This window comes from Drosophila ananassae, chromosome XR (genome assembly GCF_017639315.1).
Source record: "Drosophila ananassae strain 14024-0371.13 chromosome XR, ASM1763931v2, whole genome shotgun sequence".
NCBI lineage: Eukaryota > Metazoa > Arthropoda > Insecta > Diptera > Drosophilidae > Drosophila > Drosophila ananassae.
Window position 1 is genome coordinate 19,846,295 of NC_057932.1, and position 15,902 is coordinate 19,862,196.

The 15,902-nt window shown below is 35.4% G+C and overlaps 1 protein-coding gene across 1 annotated transcript in view; it reads left to right on the top strand.

Moving 5' to 3' along the window:
• The window catches only part of LOC26515150 (mastermind-like protein 2), a 26,959-nt gene continuing 11,057 nt past the window's right edge, over positions 1 to 15,902 (top strand). The window contains exons 1-2 of the mRNA XM_044717308.1: positions 1 to 147; positions 1,145 to 1,280. The gene's annotated coding sequence lies outside the window, so the exon portion shown is untranslated. The remainder of the gene's footprint in view (positions 148 to 1,144; positions 1,281 to 15,902) is intronic.

Below are 15,902 nucleotides of genomic sequence, written 5' to 3' on the forward strand. Positions count from 1 at the left end.
AAAGTAATATGTATCGATAGTGGAATCGCAAGTGCCGCACCACTAGGTCGAAAGCGAGATAGAAACAGAGAATCAGAAAAACACAGCGCACACAATTAAAATAAGGTGCCTAATGTTTGGATGTTTGGCCCCCAATTAGTCGGACGTGTGCGTGCTACATTAACGTAATAAAAATTGCAACCTTTACGCGTTGGGCCACACAGCAGCACACAAGTGTCGCGTAATTTTTTTTTGCTGTGATTCGCGGAGAGCGAAAGGAAAAAAGCGAAGAGTGTAAAAAAAAAGTGCGTCCCTCAAAAGGAAACGAAAAGAAAACGAATTAAAAAACAAAAAAAAAGAAGCGGTGGCAGGCATTACAAAAATAATAATAAATGATTAAATAATTTGGTTAGTTCATTTTTGTTTACTGCCGCAAGGCGAAAAGCAACAACTACCGCAGCAGCAGCAGCAGCAGCAGCGAATAAAAAACGGCGGCGGCAACAAAAAAAAACAAAAAAAGGAAAAAAAAAAAAACGTGAAAGAAATGGAAATGAAATTAATGGCTTTTTTTTTATTTTTTATTATTGGCTATGATGTGTGGTTGTTGCATTTTTCGCACTGTTAGCATTTAAAAATTGTCGCGTTGTTGCCTTTTTTTTAGTCTGTTGTTGGATTGTCTTATTTCTGCTTGTCTCTTTTCCTCTTTCTTCGCTGCAACCTTTAAGAGTGAACAAGAAGAAGCAGCCAGCAATTACGAAAGGCAAAGAAGCTGCAGAGTGTCATGTGTGTGTGTGCCAGTGTGTGTGTGTGTGAGAGTGTGTGCGTGCGCGCCACATGAGGAAATTGCCAGCAGCGTCGGAGGAACAAAAAAAAAATAATAATAATAAAAGTAAAAAGAATAACTAAAAAATAAATCCAAAAATAATAAGAGAAATTAGTGTGTTTTTTTTTTGTTAGTGTCGTTTATTGTTGTTTTCGTGTGCCTGCCACTGACTCACGTTCGTTGATAAGAAGAAGACTAGAAGTCGAAGAAACAATAATAACAAGAAGGGCGGAAGAAGGAAACATAAAAAAGGATTAGCGGAATGTCCTGCAATAAACGAAATTGCCCTTCTTATCAGTTTCGCTAAAATTCCGTTGTTGTTGTTAATTTTTTTTTTTATAGTTAAGCGATAAGAAATAAGAGAGAAAATAGCCGCTAAAAAGAATAGCAATACCTTGGCCGAAGAAAGCACAACGAAAGAACAAGAATCAAGGAGAGAGAGAGAGAGAGAAGCCAACAACAAAACCCATCAAATTTGGTAAGTTCTTCTATTCTATTCTATTTTTTTTTTCTTTTTGTTTATTTATGAAAAAATGTGTAATTTTATTTTGGTTTAAATCTAAACAAGAAAACAATCGAACAAGAGGAAGAAGAAAGGATAGAATGCCAAGCAGAAGAAGTACTTTATCTCTCTCTCTCTTTTTTTCGGCTCTTCCCTCTCTCATCTCTCTAAACTCTCACACTCTCACGCTCCTCGCGTCTTCCGCTCTCTGCTTCTGCCTCGCTCCTCTTCCTCTTTCGCCGTCTTCTTGCGGCCACTACTGCTTCTTCTGCCACTTTCTTCCATTTCCCGTTGCTTCCACACAACAACAAGCAGCGAAAGTTGCCTTCCTGACTCCCCTCCTCAAGTCTTTAATTTTTTGTCTCCTCTCTCCTGTTTTTGTTATTGTTCCTGTTTTGTCTCCTTTACCGCTTTTTATTTTGTTCTTTTTGGCCCCTTTCTTCTTGCCACGCAATTTTCTCCCTTTTCCCTCCTGCTTGCAAGGGCAAATGCAAATTGGCTAAGATTCTTCTGCAAGACACGCTTGATTCTTCAAGGAGAATGGGTTTCTTCAAAGAAAAGAGAGTGATCTTATTTTGTTTTCTATTTTCTATTCTATTTTATTTTAATATTATGCTTTAAAATATTATTAAATTCTTTATAAAATTTCGATATAAATATCCCCAAAAAAGTATTAATATTTTGGTTTTATTTTTTTACATTTTTTTTTATAAATAAAATCTTGATTTTTGTTTTAAATGGTTTTTTTAAAAATGGTTTAAAATAACAGTTTTTATAATAATTTCCTATATATATTAGTAGATTAGAAGAGTTAGTCTCTTGAGCTCCAATTCTTCTAAAGAATTGTGTCTTTTCTCTTCTCAAATATTTATAAAAAAAATAGTTAAAATTTGATTGTTCTTCTAAATTATTTTATTTTTTTACAAATTTTAATTCATATTTTTCTAAATTATTCATTTTTTTTTTTTTTACATATTTTTCATTCGTAAAAAAAAATAGAAAATAACTCCTCAAGATTTTGTTTAAAATTATTAATTAAATGATATATTAAAAATTATTCAATTATTATATTTTTGTTCTTTAAAATTAATTTCTTAAAAAAAGTTCAAAGAAAATTTTATTAAAATTCTGAAAACCTGAATATTAAAATTCTAATATCTCCTCTCTCTCCTATTTTCTCCTAAGATCTTTCTAATATCTCCTTCAAAAATGATTAAATATTAGTCTCTTTTTTTCCAAAGCATTTCTATTTAAAAATCTCGCAATAAAAAATTCAAAAACTCCCGACTAACGTCCAAATTGAATTGAAAATTGCTGGAAATTATAAACAAATCAGTTAAGGTCGTGCATTGGGGATTAAGTTATAACCGAACCGGGTTGGGGCCTGGGGGGCCTGGAAGCCAGTAAGCCTGTCATTTTCATTCAATATTCAATAATCACCCTCGAACTTGTCGAACAAACTGCAATTTTCGAATCGGCAATGCCACCTGAATATTTCATTCCCCATTCTGCGTATCAACTTGCACTTTTCAACAAACTTTGTCTACGCTTTTTTGCCATTTTTACCTGTATTTTTTACCTTTTGGCTTTTAGTTTCGTTGACATTGCCCTGAACTTGAAGACAATAAACAAATAAACAAAACAAACAAGCGAAGAGACAGACAGACGGACGGACGGACAAATAATGAAGAAGAAAAAGAAATCCCCCCAAGACACCAAATCTAACTAATCATTATTGATTTTATTTTTTTTTTTTTGAAATTTTATTTTATTATTTATTTTTTTGTTTGTTTATTTTTTTTGCTAAAAATGGTAAAAGTCAATAGATAATTATAGGTAATGAGCCAAGAATTACATTGCCCAATTGGCAATTATTGCAACAATTGTTAGATGCACTGAGAGAAAATAAGATATACAAAATAAAATAAATATAAATTTTTATTTATTTTTTTTACCAATTATTACTCTCTCTATTTTCTATTTATTTTTAACAATTATTTCTGTCCATTTAAATATTTTTTTATTTGTTTTTTTTTTTTTATATTTATTATACATATATAAATATTTTTTTAAAATTTATTATTTCATTATTTATTAATTTTTTTTAAGTCAAATTAATTTCTCTCTCTGTAATGGCCATAATAACGGGCGTTTCGAACTCGTAACTATTTTGTGGTCGAATCACGAATTGTTAGAAATTCAACTTTATTCGCCCGGACTTGGCCGGAGAGTTACGGTTACTGTTATTGCCACTCCATAGGTGTAATGCTGTTTTTTAGCCTTGTTTTCTTGTTGTTATTATTGTTATTGTTGTTGTTATTGTTGTCTTGGTCAACACGCAAGAAGCAAAAGTAACACAAGAAAACAAAAACAAAGAGTATGCAAGAAGGAGGAGTAGTTTTTAGGGGGGGGAGAGGAGGTGGTGGGTAAGAGCAAAAAAAAAAAAAACAAAAAAAAAATTACATAAAACCTTGGACCTAAAGTCTAAAGCGGTGCGGCAAGAAAATAAAAACAAAAACACCTCATAGAGAGGAGCCTGCACTTGAAGAAATTAATTAACAAAAAATTAAAGAAAAATATTTAAACAAACAAGAAATTAAAATTATAACAAGAGACTATCAAAAAAATGATGTTTTTTATGATTATTTTTTTTTGAGGGTAATATTTTGGGAAGGCCAGGAGGGGGGCAGGAGGCGGCCTGGGAACCATGCCTGTCTTCACCTTTTGATAATTTCTGCTCTAAGCCCCTTGGAAGCAGCCCAAGCACGAGCCGATCCGTCTTTTTTTATATTTTATTTTATTTATTTTTTTAAATATATTTTTTTTATATTTTATTTTATTTATTTTTTTAAATATATTTTTTTTATATTTTTTTTTTCAACGTGAGGCAAACGAACTCGAACTCGAACCCAACTTGCCCAAGTCGCTTGATTAACCTTCTTTTTTATTTATTTTTTTTTTATTTTTTTCCTTCATATTACAATATCTTCGCTTTGACTTTTTTTTTGTGGCTTTTGTTTTGGTCGTGGTTTCAAGGCGGCCACGTTCGGGATGGGAAATTAAATGAACTGCAATTACTGCACCCAAAAAGTCCAAAAGTTAGGAAGAGAGTCGGTAGGTGGATACTCTTCTTGGCCAAAAGTTGGAGAGATTGAGGATTAAGAGAGGATTGTACTTAGAGAAGTGTAAAGGAGGGGAAAGACATCTTATTTTTGTAGAGTTCCTAGAGTTATGATGGGATATGGCTCTAGACGATCCTAAAGATGTTCTTCCTAAAGGCTATACCTTCATAAACCATATAGTTTAAAAAAGAAATGTTTAAAAAAATAAATTAAGTAAGGAAAGTAAAGAATATCCTATACTAGGTAGTTAGTTAGTTAGTTTAGATAGTTAGGTACTTTAGATAGATCATCAAAAAAATGATATGGGTAGTAGCTATAGAGCAGATCCAAAAAAGTCAGAAATAGATATATTTATTAACACTTCCTCTAATACTCCCACTCTTCGAAGTCCTTGCTCTCCAAACTTGTCCAAAAAAGCCATAAAACCCCTTAGAAGAGTACCCCAAAGAGAATGGATGTCGGGGTGGGGAGAGAAATATCCTATAACAGATAGGATCTGGAGCAACAGAACAAAGTTCAAGGGAAGAGAGCCAAAGTCGAGAGCAGAGAGCAGAGCCGGGCTTGGATCTGGTTATCGATAAATGGGGTTCGCTAGGCGACTGCCAAGAGGGCTTTTAGCGGAAAATAATGAATTATTAAATGATTCAAGATAAATAATTACAATTTTAGAATGCATATTAGGTTTTATATTTTTTGCACTGTTTTTTCATGTAACGCTTCGTGAGCAATAGTCTTTGTTTTTTCTCCTTTTTATCTATTTTTTTTTTTAGCTTGTATGTATGTTTTTTGTGGCCTGCCTTCCATTCCATTACTCACTGGCACTGGTACTGGTACTGGTCGGTTGGTTAATTAAACTCGGACATTTGTCAACAGCTTGTCATTGTGTTATTGTTGCGCTATTTGTTTGTTTGTTTGTTTGTTTGTTTGCTTGGCTCTGTTGTAAGTCGCGTCAAATTTACAGCGTTATACAATTTAAATACTAGAATTAACCTGCTGCCCGCTGTTGCATGAAAAGTGGAGAGAAAATAGCCCTATAGAGCTTATCTCACTGGGAATTGCGTTTTTTTTTTTATTGCATTTTATAGTTTAGTGAGGTAAAAATTGGTATTACGGGAAGTATTTTCATCGGAGGTGGTCTTATAGAGTGTATAGAGGTTATATAACTTGAGAACTCCACCTCTGTTGGTATCATTTCACAAGAAATCACATTTTTATTGCATTTTATAGCTAGTCAGTATCATATCTTGCTATAAAATGGTATTATGGATAATACTTTCATCAGAGGTGGACTTATAGACCCTATAGAGGTAATATAACCTAAGAATCCTACCTCTATTCATATTATCCGACAGAAATCATTATTTTCTATTGAATTCTCTAGTTAGCTAACCGATATTTGGGGCTATCCTTAAATGGGTTTTAAGGATAATATTTTCATCCCAGGAGTACCTGTAGACCCTATATCCCAACTATGGACCCTAAAAGATGATATAACTATAAGATTTCACCTCTATTCGAATTATCTTACAGGATAATGTATTTTTATAGCTTCATAGAGTTAGTAAGTACAAGAAAATCAGTAATCCCAGTCATAGTTTACTAAAAAATGGGTATTACGGATACTATTTTCATGGGAACTCTACCTATACACCCTATAGAGACCCTAGATATTATCCTGATCGCAGAAAACTGCATTTTCCAGCCACTTCTCAAACTAATAATCAAAAATAAAACAGTAATCCCCATCATAGCTCTCTAAAAAATGGTATTACGGATAAAATTCTTATCCCAGGAGTACCTATAGATCCTATAGAGACACTAGAGATCATATAACTCAAGAACTCTACCCCTATCCGATTTATTTCCACATTCTATAGATCCTAAGTCAAATCAAAACATTAATCCCCTTCATAGCTCCCTATTAAATGATATTACGGATAATATTTCCATACCAGGAGTACCTATTAGATCCTGTAAAGAGAATATAACTCAAGAACTTTACTCTTATACTATTAATTTCCTTTTTAAATCGCATTTTGTATGGAATTCTTACCCCCTTAAGTCAAATAAAAACGGGCACTACGGATAATATTTTCATCACAGCTGTATACCTACTAGACCCGTACACCCGTACACCCGTACAGCCGTAATCCCCTACACCCGTAATCCCCTACACCCCGGACAATGTGCAATATGGGCTTAGCAACCGGCCGATAAAGCGCTTTAAGTTTATAGCGGCAAGTATGTTAAATATTTTTGTGAAAAGCTCAGAGCCAGTTGGGGGGGGGGAAGGGGCAGTTCTCTAGTAGAGTTTGTTGTTGGCCCATTTCCGGTTCTTGTCGTCACAGATGGGGGGTGGTAGGGGGTGGTGAAGGTTACTCGACATGTTCTCTTGTCAGTTTCTTGAAAATATTTGTTTAAAAAATTCCAAAAAAAAACAGCTCCAAGAGAGAGTTATTAGTTATCAGTTAAAAAAAAAAAAAAACTGAAATAGAAGAAACTCTTTTGAGAAAGTCTTCTAAGAAACTGTTCTGTTATCTCTCCACGGCCTTGACATTTTTTTTTTTGTTCTTGTTTTCGTTTTTGTTTCTCTTTCTGATTAAGAATTTGTGTAGAAACTGAAGAAGAATGTAGAACAGCCGAAGAAAGACGCAATTTTCACATCAAGTGATTTGTGATTGAAATAATTGATTGAAGTGATTGGAGGGGGAAGGGTACCTAGTACTCGTAGTACTTGCCACCTCAAAACCCAATTGAGGCATAGATTGGAAGTGGAAGTGGAAGTGGAAGGGGAAATATTAATATTGACCTGGGAAGTGCAAACAAATTGAAATCTTTGTTGCAATTGTCTTTTCTTATCATCGTTGAAAGGTAAACAAGAACAAGAACAAGAGCAGGCCAGACACTGAAAGAAATACTATAATACTTACTATATTTAATAAATATAAATAATATGAAATCACAGATAATTGTTCTCTGTGTAGAGACTGTCTGATTGGAACTTGGGGCGGGAGGGGGTTCTCCGCTTTGTTTTCCATGTTGCACGTTCGGTAAACGGACACCTTTCGTGTGTCCTTACATATTTGAGGGCTGGGGCAGGGGCAGGGGCAGGGGCAGGGGGCCACCCTGGTGATTGGGACAAAGTCCATGTGATTACATTTCACGCCCCCGCCCCCGCCCCCGCCCCCGAACTCGAACCCAAAACCCAAACTAAAAGCCCAACGGCCGGAAGAGTCGAAAAGGAAATGCAGCAGGAATGGAAGCAGTCTACAGTGAGAGAAATGTATCTTATTTCATTAGATAGAGATTATATTTCCTCCTCTGCTATAACCAAAATAATGTTTCGATATAACAACTAGAACTCTGAATATTGCGATTTCCTATGTAAAATGTAATACTTTTATTCTACTTATATTATACAAATCCAATACAAGATTATAAGAGTAAAATAACAAGTACCGGCTAATATATACTACCTACTTCTACTACTTCTATCCATCCAATACCCTCAGAACAAGAGTATAAGAAGAGTATAAGAGTAAAATGAAAAGTACCAGCTATCATATAGTACCTAGTTCTTCAGTTATCTCTCCAAAACCCTCAGAACAAGAGAGTAAGAGTAAAATACCACCTTCTTCTTCAGTTATCTATAGCACTCTCTTAGACCACAAATATTAATGAGTACCAGGTATCGTATACCCCTTTCTCTTAATCTATTCCGCTCTCCCCGCAGATGCTACTCAGGTTCAGACTCATCAACGTCGCCATTATCAACTCGAGCGTTGTGATTATCCTGATGATTGTGGCACTGCCCCCGTGTGCCCTCATATTCCAGCTGCTGTTGGGCTTTATCTCTGGCCTGGGCTCAAGTGGAGGGGCTCAAGTGGTTGGTGCGGTGGGTGGATGGGTGGATGGGTGGGTGGTTGCGACACGTGCGACATGTGGGTGGTTACTATCTGCAGTTGTGTTTTTCTGCCAGGCGGGAGAGGCGTAAGAGGCGTAAGAGGCGGGAGGAAATGGATGATTTTTCAAATTTTGAGATATTCGAGAAATAAAAAATACCTAATCAGATTCAGATTCCCACAGATGTCCATTATCCAGTAGAGGGGGTGGGGGTAGAGGAGAGAGAGAATATAAAATACTACTAGACATGCACACGCACGTCCACAGACACGACAGAACAAACAGAAGTGGAGAATGGAGAGTGGAGAGTGGAGAGTGGTGGTGAACCTGGTGAAGGGGGGGCTCTAGTAACATTGAGCGATAGCGTAGAACAAGCAAACGCAAATGCGTTGGAGGACAGCACTTTGCCACGAAAATAAAAAAATAAAAAACAACAAAAAAACAAATGGTATTAAACAAGCTACCACTAATAGAAATACAACAAAAAAAAAGATATCTCTCTCAGGTACTCTCGAAAAAAAAAAAAGATACAAAAATTCAGGCAGCCTGCTCTTGAACTGACAACCGAGATATAAAATATTCATTAATTAAGTTTGCTCTTAAGCTTACGCTGGCATTCTGGTGCAGGTGTAATGAATAAAAAATAAACACAGGTATTTAACGGTTTTCACAAGTGCAGTGCTGGGCCGATAACCGATAAATTATTAACATCAAGTGGGTTTCAATCGAAATACTTCAAAAAATAAACCTAATTAGCTCTTAATATGCTCCACACTCTCTCTGATATAGGATTTCCCCGTTCTTTTGGAGACTCTCTCTTTAAAGGAATTTCTCCCAGTGCAATAAGAAGCCACCTCCGTTAACCGTTAACTTGCAACGGTGACAACAGCATAAGCACAGCTGCAGGGCATTAAAATATCGATCGAGCGGAGCCAGCCCTGTCAAGAGCAGAGCGGGAATAGCGGGGAAAATCCCCCTGGGAGGAGGGTTGCTAGGAATTTTGTCAAAAAAAAAAAGGAGGGGGGGGGGGAGAGAGTGGGTGGGAGAGAGAGAGAGAGCAGTGGGAGTGTAATGCATTCACTGCCAAAGCTCAAGACAACAACAACAATATTACAAGGAGAAAAGAGGAAATTCCACAACAAGAAGAAGAAGAAGAAAAAGGGAAAGGAATCGGGTAGGATAACAAAGGAGTGTGTCTATGAATATTTATGCGCTGGAAAGTGCATCACATTCAGGGATTACTAAACTTTCAACTATGACAACACTGCTGCTGTATTTTTTTTCTCTCTTTATTTTTCTCAACTATTATCATACTGTCCGCTTGTCCGTCTGTCCGCCTGTCCGCTTGGCGCGTGTCGGAGCTTTTACGCAGTTTATTTTGTCATTTAATATTTGTGATTTATTTGCACATCTCTTGATAATATTTTGCAAAATGCAGTCCACTTTCCTGGAAACTCTTTACAAAGGGATTTATTACATTGTCTGTATGTCCGTCTGTCCGCTTGTCCGCCTGTCCGCCTGTCCGCTTGTTCGCCTGTCTGCTTCTTCGTTTGTTTATTTTCTCATAAAATATATATTATTTTTGATTGAATATTTTTTCACCTGAAAAAGTATATCTAAAATATAGAATATTTTTCCTGGAAAATAATTTCCTTTGAAAAGGATATAGGAATAAAAAATTTATTTGCAATTGAAGCTTAAATTTCATATTTTTCTCAATAATTTCCCTGCAAAATGGTTAAGTTTTCCCGGAAAATGTTATTATTTTTCACTTTTCTGTAGCAAGTCCTCCCCTATCTTATGATCTTTCGGTCTTTGCTTAAAAAGTAGTATCATTTCCGGAGAAGAGAGAATTTCCCTCCCCTCCCGACTCAATTCCATTTCAATTGAGCCATTGCCATTGCCATTGGCTCCTCGGAGAACTCACTTCAGAATTTCTCACTTCTCCCCATTCAATAATCCCAATTGCATTCCAGTTAAGTAGATTGCATTCATTCTTTGAGGATTGCATCTCGCAGATAACTTGATTTCCTTTGCTGCTGATGCGATGCTGCAGTCAGTTGCTGTTGCAAGATGGAGTGGTTGGCTCTATACCTTGCCCCTGAACTTGCCTCACCTTTCGCTTTTCCGCTTCACCTTCCTTGTTTTTTCTTCTTTTTTTTTTTTGACTGACTGACTGCCTCCTGGCATGGCTCTTTCTGGCTCGGATGCTTCGCTTCGTTCCTTGAAGTGCACAGGAAATTGCGTTTAAATGAATCAATAGATAAAAGCTCTTGCCAATTGCATTCGCATCGCATCTATTGCAATAAAGCAAGGGAAATCCCGTCATGCAGTGAGAGAAATTATGGGAATCAACAGAAAAATATTAAATAAAATGTTATTATAACTATTATCTTTATTATTTTTTTATTTTTCATATGGTTTTAATTATAAGAAAAATAATATTAATTATAATATTTAATTCCCCTTTATTTCTAAAAATTTCCCTCACTGTATAACTGAACTTGGCTTGCAAGAATCACCCAAGAGAGCGCGGCCCAGAGAGCCGAGCGCCGAGCGCCCCCCTGAGGATGGGGAGACAGACTCTCTTGACTTGGCGCTTTATGTGTGCAATTTCCGTTTCTTCGGCAGGGGTCCCCTTCTTCTACTGCTACTCTCTGTCTCTCCCTTTCTCTCACTCTTTCTTTCAATGTAACGACTTCTGCGGAGGATGCGACAGATAACAAAAACAAAAACAAAAAATAAAAACAAAAAAAAAAAGAGGAGAAGAAACAACAACAACAATGACGAGTCAAGGAGCCTTGAAGTTGGAGCTGCCGCTTCTTCTTCTTCTTCTTCATTTGGATGCAATATATATTGCATTATAAGAGTGAGGGAGAGAGAGTGTATCTGTGTGAGAGCTGGTGTCCTCGTCATCGGTTACTGACTGTACAGTAAACAAAAATGCAGTAGTCTACTTCAAAGATAACCAGAAATCTATAAGATATGTAAAGAAATATATCTTAAAGATACTTTTTAAAAAATTCATTATTTTTTCTTATATAAAATTTAAAAAAAAAAATCCAATTTTTTTCCAGTGCAGCTATGACTTGATTTTTAAGCTGAAACTGAAGCCGAAGCCGGTTTGCGATGCGCTTTGCCTTGCGGCCTGTTTTGTGGCCTGGTCCTTGAACTGTCTCCATCTCTTTTCCACTTTTGGGGTAGACCCCTCCTTGTGTAATAAAAATTATTACAAAAAAAAAAAAACAAAAAAAACTTATCAGACAGACCTAACAAGCCGAGATAGTGAAAGCCGGCTAACAAAAAATGGCATTAAAATTAAAAATCAAATCTTCATCCTTATTTTTTTGGCTTAAAAGCAGCTCTTAGATTGGCGGCTGAAAGAGAGAGCTTTGGGAAGAGAAAGGGAGAGTGTGAGAGGAAGAACAGTTGCATCCGATCTTAAAAACTGTACCAGAGAAGTGTAAGAGTGTAAAGAGTATAAGAGTTATGGTAATATCCTTTAATATATATAACTGTACTTGGTAGTATCCATACCCGCTACTTCTCTATAAGACTCCTGATATTCCTTTTCCTTTTCCCGTTTAAATCCTTGGACTTGTGCATATGCTTGCAACCACCCCCGTGTGGCACACACACACACACACATATGCAACCCTCTTCCTGTATACCGCCCCCTCCTGCCCCCTCCCACTGAGTGTCGCCAATGCCGCCCTCTGTGAATTGCATTTTGAATACTCATTATGGAAGGTTTGCTGCTCGGGGGACTAAGTTGCTACCCCACTCTTCCATCATGCCCCTTGCATGCGTAAAATGAGCACCACCCACCTACCCCCCTCACTCTGGGGAAAACCCACCACCGAAAAAAAAAAAAAAAAACAACTTCGAACTGCGCCACCCTTTGTTGTTTTTCATTCATAAATGGATTTTAAAGTGGATGCAATCTGTGCCCTGGGCCTCCGGGGGTGGCATTTCTGCCCAAGGGGTGTGTGGGGGCAGGGGGGTGGTAGGGCTAGAGGAAGGGGTGTCCTAGCTATTATTAACACGAGTATGCACTTGGAGCCTTCATTATGAAATTAAATATACACACACACCCACCGCCCACCGGCCACATACCACCACCCACTGCACCACCACCCACTAGACCCTCCCAAGCACATACCTTTACTCGTTTTATTGTTCATACTGTACAGTAAACACTTGAGACAACAACCTTCTTTGAGAGAAAAACAAAAAGGATAAAAATTTAAGGAAATTAAGAGCAATACTTTGCCTGAAAAATAAAATGTAATAATGGGATGGAAACCAAATCCAATCAGGCTGATTAGCCAACCCTAGAAGCAACCCTGGAATGGCCAAGGCCAACCCTGGAAGAGGGCCAAGTAATCCTTGGAGATTTTGGTGATTTTGGAGAGAAGCCAGAAGACAAGGACCATCCATCAAGTTGTCAAATCGACCAGAAGATGAATGGCGGCAGCCAGTTAAGGGATTACTTTCTACTTTCTCGACTCGAAACTGATACGATAAGTATTTGGGGCAAGTTCGGGGGATTCTGGAAGCGATCTCCGATAATAATAGATGCCAAGAGCAGTCTGAGATTGTAGTCTGTTCTATGGGGAAGTGGTAGGAAGGTCCTTAAAAGGACTTCTCTTTCCAGGGTTGCAGGGCTTATGAGATTAAAAATAAAAAAAAAAAAAAATAAATAAATAAAATGTTTAGCGCCCTCCTCCTCGCTTCTCATAAGGTGTACTTAAGCAAGTCTAAAAAGCGGGGAAAAATAATAATAATTTAATAAAATAAATATAATAATAATAAATTTAATTAAATAAAATTATAGCGCCCTCCTCCTCGATTCTCATAAAGTGTACCTAAGCTAAGCTACTTAAAAATAGTAGAAAAAAAATAATTAATACTGTAAATAAATTACTTAATATTATTTATTAAATACTGAATACTATACATAAAATACTGAATACTCTATATAAAATACTGAATACTCTACATAAATTACTGAATACTATAAATAATATACTGAATACAAAAAATAAAATAAAAAGACCGAAAATTCATTAAAAAAAAAGGTGCACTCTCTTCGCTTCTAAAAATTATAAAGAAAAATACTAGTTAAATATTTAAAAAATACTTCGAAAAAGGCTTAATTCTACTTAGGCTTAAAAACACTTTAAAAATAAAATAAAATAAATAAAAATACCAGCACCCTTCTACACACTTCTCACAAGTTGTAGTTAAGATCCACACTGATATTTTATCATTTTCTATTAAATCTTTTTGCCATAACTAAATTTATTAGTTAAAACCAGTAAAAATACTATCAAAAAACATAATATTAAAACAATAAAACACATTATATTTTGTTACTATAAAATATTCTATTTCCCTTAAAAACAATAGTGATTTTTGAGTAAAAATCCCATTCCTTCTGCCACAAGTAAAGTGGATTGTTGTTCGAGATCCGCAAGTCATAATTTAAGCCATTAAGTGGAAATCTTTAATCTCAAGTTTAGCCAGCCCCTCCACCTACCCCCTCCCTCACTACCGTTAACTTTCAGGGCCAAAAAAACTTCTCACAAAAAACAGAAAACAGAAAACTGAAAACTTGCAAGTGCAGTGGAAGGCAAAAGCCTCTAATTGAGTTTCCAGCCGAAAAAAAATGACTTTGCAATTTACCACAAAAATAAAATAAAAAAAAAAAAAAATAGTAATAACTGAGAGTAATTTAGTTTTTTTCTGTTTGTATTTTTTTTTTTTTTTTTGTTTCATAATTCATAATTCAAAATTTGAAAATTTCATTAGACCCCATAGTAAGGGGGCTAGAGAGAGATAGGGATATAGCCATAGTCAGTGGGGGAGAGAGATAATGAATGCATCAGTTTGGTGCAACTTGCAACATGCAAATAGTCACGTAACAAAGCCAAAAAAAAAACAATACAATTTTTAATTTAAAAAAAGGGGAAAAAACAGAGGCCCAATCAACGAAAAGTGACAAACAAAAAATTAAATTAACAAAATGAGTAAAAAATAAAAACAAAAAGAAAAACGGCATATTCTTCACTAAAAAAGATCTGGCTTTTGCGATAATTCGACATTTACAGTTCACTTCCAATTGAACTCCAAGAATCCATGTCAATGAGCAACAATAACAACAATAACAACAATAACAACAAAAGCAACAACAACAACAACAACAACAACAACAACAACAACAAACAAGACAATAAACAACAAACAGAAACAATAACAACAACAAATTGAATTGTTTTCTCCACTCTGAAAAAAATAGGGCTTTAATACTAGAGAATTTTTACTCAAAAAATTTACTAAAAAAAATGTATAAAAAATAGTTTATTTTTATTAGAAAATAAGGGGTTTCTTAAAAAATAAAAATAGTTATTTAAAGACTTCTCATAACTCTCTAGTTGCGAGTTCTATTAGTTTCTTAAATATTCTGTAATATTTGCGCCTATAATTTTTTATTTTTTAGCTAAAATCAGACTTCCAACAGAGCTTTCTAAGATTTCGAGTTGAAAGTTTAAATAAAAATTATTTTTATTAAGAAAATAACAATTTTTGTCATAAAAATTAAATAATTTATGAAATAAATAGACAACCAGATACTAATAGGCTTCTATCAGGGCTTCTCTATAAAGAATATTCATAAAACAATTACTAAAATTTGATAAATTTAAAGAAAAATTAGTCACTGAACAAGAAACTATCTAAATTAGTTGCTATTTGCTTGCTAATCGCGGGAAATATTTAATTTTTCACTAAAATGAAAACTTATAGAACCAGCAGCCCATAAAGAGCAGCAATATTAAAAAGAAAATATGCCTCAAGTGCCTCCCTCTGCCACTGCCACTGACTGCCTTGGTTAGTTATTTTCTGGCTCCTCTGGCTGGGGACTCTTGGCGAGTTCTCTCTAATAAATTGGTCAAAGGCCTCAATAATTGCAAATTAAATGCAGCCAGAGTTGGGGGCCCAGCGAATTGTGGGGCAGGTCGCAGTCGAAGTCGTTGCAATTCAACATTTTTTCCGCCCTCCCAGGCCACAAAAAATAATAATAATAAACTCTATAGTCTTGTGTTTAGTTTTTATATCAGCTTTGGGCTTTGGGTACAATATCATTTTCTCTTATTGCCGACTTATATTTTTTTTTTTTGTTTACTTTAGAACTGTTGGCTTTTGTTTATTCTTTCTTGGCCATGTTTGTGTGTATATCTATCTTATATATATATATATATGGGGTGTACTAGACATGGTATACTATGTATGGGAATGGAAAATGGAAGAATATCTTCCGATAATCATTCAGATTTCGATTTCTACATCTCTATTCCTATATATATTTTTCAATTTTTGAATAGTACACTTTCAATGACACAATCCCCCGTGACAAATCTCAGCGAGTGTTTTTATTATTCAAGTGTTTACGTCATTGAATACACTCACTTACTCATACTCATACTCACACTCACACTCATACTCATACTCACTATAAAGACAATGTTTACATGAATTTATTCGCTTAAATTACATTTGTCAAATGGCCAAA